Source organism: Galeopterus variegatus, unplaced genomic scaffold (assembly GCF_000696425.1).
Source record: "Galeopterus variegatus unplaced genomic scaffold, G_variegatus-3.0.2 Scaffold243, whole genome shotgun sequence".
NCBI lineage: Eukaryota > Metazoa > Chordata > Mammalia > Dermoptera > Cynocephalidae > Galeopterus > Galeopterus variegatus.
Genome location: NW_007726354.1, coordinates 762,683 through 767,502, shown reverse-complemented (window position 1 = coordinate 767,502; position 4,820 = coordinate 762,683).

Here is a 4,820-nt window from a genome sequence, read left to right as displayed (position 1 = left end):
TATTTTGCCAAAGGCTCCCCGCCCCCCTTTCTGGCTCCAGAATATAAATACTGCATACACAGTGAGATAGTTTTAGCAAACCAAGAGATAGACTTGGTTTCCCTAGAAATTGCCTAACATTCTGGGATGCACTGTCATCTGGAATCTTCTTCCACAAGCCCAAGCTGTCTTGAGCACTAAGTTTCCTACTCGCTATTGCCCCTGTCCCCACCCTGTCCCTCGGCCCCTCCACACTCGGCTTCTCTCCACTCGTCACCGCCCCCTCTGCCCCGGCAACACCTGCCCGCAAACCCGCACAGGTTGAGAGCGGAGGGTGTGATGTTCCCCTTGCTCACGGATCACGGGACAGACGCTCCCGGGGACAACTTTGCGAGGCCACGTGCTCGTGCCCCTTAGGAAGGGGGAGAAATCCCTGCAGCTCGGTTTTGTTCCAATGGTCTGTTCGGTGAGTGATTCCCGTTTCCCCAAAGGCTGCCCCTCATTAGCATGAGCGGGGGTGGGGGTGGGGGTGGGGGTGNGCCCCTAGAATATTTTTTCTTAAGTTGAAATTAAACTGGTCGCTTCATAACTCCTGCCCACAGGTACTTTCACATTATATAACAAATGTTTTTGTGTACCTAGGGTGCCCATCCTCAGCTCCTCCTAAGAACTTGAACATGACGGAGTCCAGCCCTCTCCCATCCTATTGTTCTCCTTTTAGCTTTCCAGTGTCTTTTTAAAAACATGATCCCCCCAGAATCTGGTCAGTCCACCAGCACTGTTATTTTTGAGACATAAAATATTAGTGCAGCAAAAGTTTGTTGTTTCTTGTAGCAGCCACATCTCTCCGCTGGCTCGTATGCTTCAGATGAAACTCCATCTCAATGTGTTTCTCTTTCCTTTTGGATTTGAAGCTGTTGAAAAGGGGTATACATCACTAAGGTTGTGGACTCACCCTGGTAAATGGATTTCCCCCTTTGGTGAATGCTGTTTCTGTTCAATCCAAGGGCAAGTGTCCTTAGCTCAGGACCAAATACTGTGCCATGTCAAGAATTCAGATCTAAGCAGTGAATGAGTTGACTTTTCTTGGGGGGGGGTGTCTACATTTTTCAAGATGAGCCGAGAGAGAGAGAGAGAGAGAGAGAGAGAGAGAGAGAGAGAGAGAGAGAGAGAGAGGGAGAGACGGAGAGAGGAAAGAGAGAGAGAAAGAGAGAGAGAGGATAGAGAAAGAGAGAGAGAGGACAGAGAGAGAGAGAGAGGGAGAGAGAAAGAGAGAGAGAGGGAGAGAGAGAGAAAGAGAGAGAGAGAACAGAGAGAGAGAGAGAGAGAGAAACAGGGAGGAAGGAAAGAATAAGAGAAAAAGAAAGAAAAAGGAAGCAGGTATATCCTTCCTCAAGCATCAAAGGCCCGGGGAATGAAAATGTAGTGGTCAGAGCAGAGTTGAGTTTTCGACTGTTTTACTTGCTTTCAGCTGCTTTTCTTTCAAGCTAGTCCGAGTCCCTTTCAGGCCTGTGTGCCTGTGCTAATTAATTGTGTACATCAGCCTTCTATTAAAAATCTGCAGGGTTGGAAGCCAAAAGTGGAGTGCTAAAATATTTAAAAGCTCTTAAGCCTGGGGCACAAGCTGATCAGCAGAAAGACGATTTCCCCCTGGTACTGAATGTCTGGGTTAAGGAAGCTGAATTGGCTGCACTCCTTTTGAAAATCTTCTTCTGACTTATTTCCCTTTTCAAAGCCTGGACATGAGAGAATTAGAGTCTACTCCTCGGTGCCATTTTGCATCATCCAGTTCCTTATCAGACATGCTTATCATTACATGCCTTGGGAATGATATAATCATATCCAAATGAGGCCAAGCTTCATTAGATGAAATGAAAATCTTGGGGTGAAATTTAATGTTACTCTTTGTACATGGCAAAATTGCAACTGAATCCAGGAAAGGCCAACTAGATAGGCCCAAATGTGGCTACTCTGCAACCAGTGGTGGATATTACTAAGTGACAATGAATTGAGTTGGATTAATTAACATTTGTCTTCTTGCTGGCTGGTAAGTTGCCGATCAGAGGTGGGGGTGTGGAGAAGGGGTGGGGGGAGAGAGCGCAGGCTGAGCCCAGGCTGAGTTTGAGAGCCTGGGAACGCTGTCTACCAAAATGACAGCTAGAGCTTTCTGGCTTCTCTGCTTGATCGTCGGGTCATCCCCCGAAGCCCCAGTGGCGGAGAGAAAAGGTAAGATGGAGAAATGCAGAGCCCGGGGAGAGGAGCTGGGATCTGGGGGGGAACGGAGAGAGGGCGCGATGCAGGAACGAGGAAGGGGTCAGAGCCCGCAGGAGAGGAGCCGCCCGGGTCTGCGTCCGTGTTAGAAGGGAGCGAGATGCGTCCCCAAGACTCTGTGTCCCTTGGCAGCCTTTTCGGAAAGAAGCCAGTTCAGCTACTGAAATGACTCGGAGCGAGCGAGCCGGGCAGGCTGGAGAAAACTTTGCATGTTAATCAGTTGCTCCATCACAGAGGAGGGAAAGTGTCAAAAGGGGTCGTGGCGCGCCTTTTGGGAGCCGTGCCCGGGCCGGGCTCGCAGGACGCAGCGGGCGGCGGGCGGCGGGCGCCCGGGGAGCCCGCGACTGAGCGGAGGCGCTGGGTGCGCCGAGGACGGCTGGGGTGACCGGGAGCCGAAACCCACAGCCCCGGGCACCACTCCCCTCTCCTGCAGCCCCAGCGAGCAGCCTTGGGACACCTGAGCCAGGGTCTGTTTTACAGCACACACACATGCACACGCAGACGCACACACATGCACACGCAGACGCACACACACACATGCACACACACGCACACGTACACGCGCACACACACGCACACATACAGGCACACACGCACACACACGCACACATACAGGCACACACGCACACACACGCACACATACAGGCACACACGCACACACACGCACACATACAGGCACACACGCACACACACGCACACATACAGGCACACACGCACACACACGCACACATACAGGCACACACGCACACACACGCACACATACAGGCACACACGCACACACACGCACACATACAGGCACACACGCACACACACGCACACATACAGGCACACACGCACACACACGCACACATACAGGCACACACGCACACACACGCACACATACAGGCACACACGCACACACACGCACACATACAGGCACACACGCACACACACGCACACATACAGGCACACACGCACACACATGCCCACACGCACACACACACGCACGCACATGCACACACGCGCACACAGGCACACACACGCACGTGCACACACATGCACACACGCACACACACATGCACACAGTTCATGCATGAAATAAAGTCACTGAGGGAATGAGCACATAAGGCGTTCTCTGGGGGATCGTGTTTTTGTTCTGCTTTTATTTGGACGTTCCGTTCGCCTGGCTATCTCTGGGAAAAATAGCTTCCGTACCTCACAGGGCAATTTACTTTGGGTTATTTTTCCACATGGAAATTGAATGACTTCAGTGGCATTTAACCCAAATATCAGACAATCTTTCCCATGACAACAGATGGTGATATCAATGGGGAGGCAGTTTCGAGGTCAACAGTTGACAGTCAGGAATTGGATATCCACCAGAACTTTATTCAGCTGTGTATGGTACAACCGTTTAACATACTGAGTCAGAATCGACCTCTTTATAAAAACATGAACTATAACCAGCTAGGATTGCTGGGGAAAGCTGATTTTAAAGGAGATTATCAATTTGGCAAGATAAATCACTTTAAATGAAGTGTTGCCAGAGCTGCAAATGGGCAGACTAAGCTCCTTAAATGCAAGGGGAGAGACAAATAAAGACGGGTTCTTGAGTTCCTGTGCCTGTTTGGAGGGCACTGGGACCCAGGCAAACGGGGAGATGATATTGTGTAACCGGGCATGGAAAGGTGCCCAGCGTCCAAGCTGGCTGAAGTTTGCCCGCCAACCTGTCTGCAGAGCCGGGGAAAATCATTACTAATTTAAAAAATTTGTTTTCATGCCATACCATTTAGGAGTTTTTTCTCCACCATCTAATAGGGAGGGAAACGTCCGCGATGTGTGTGCTTTTATACTCAACCAGGGGCCTCCGCCTCCCAGCCAAGCTTTAAAAACCTTTCTTAGCTGTAGTTTACCAGTAAGTGGTGTCCAAGAAGCCAGCTAAAAATCCACTCAAATGCTCGACTCTGCAGAGACTAAGATGACAGTGTAAACACGGATGGGAAAACCAAATAGTTCTGTTGTCAGGGGCGCTTAAACCATTAGGAGAACCTGTAATAGGAGACCTGCCCCCCGGGGTTGGCCCGTGGTACTTTCTCAACAAACTGTAAATAGCAAAAGGGCGGATGTTTACACACACACACACACACACACACACACACACGCACACACGTTAAAGGAAGGGCAAGAAGAGTTAACCAGTGTTGTCAGAAATGTTTAATCCTAGAATAAATAGGAGGCTGTAATTTTAAAAGCTATAGATTTGAAAAGGTTCCTTACCTACGGGAATAACTGCAATTTGTGGCAACGGGCACGCTGATGGTATTGATCTGACCATGACATCTTGGGCACAGGAGGGTCAGCTTTGTACCCATGCATATGCATAATCAATCAAAAAAAAAAAAAGGTACCTTTACAAAATACAACGTTCCCATCGGACCTCTGGCTGCGCGCATGCTGCACGGTGCTCGTGGTCGGCCCTATTCTTAGACGGCGAGACCGTCCTCTCCTCTTTCCCTCGGGGCTGGGACGCGAGGCCCAGGAGGCTTCCCTCCCCTTCCCCCAGGGGCGGCCTCTGTCCGCTTCCAGGTCTC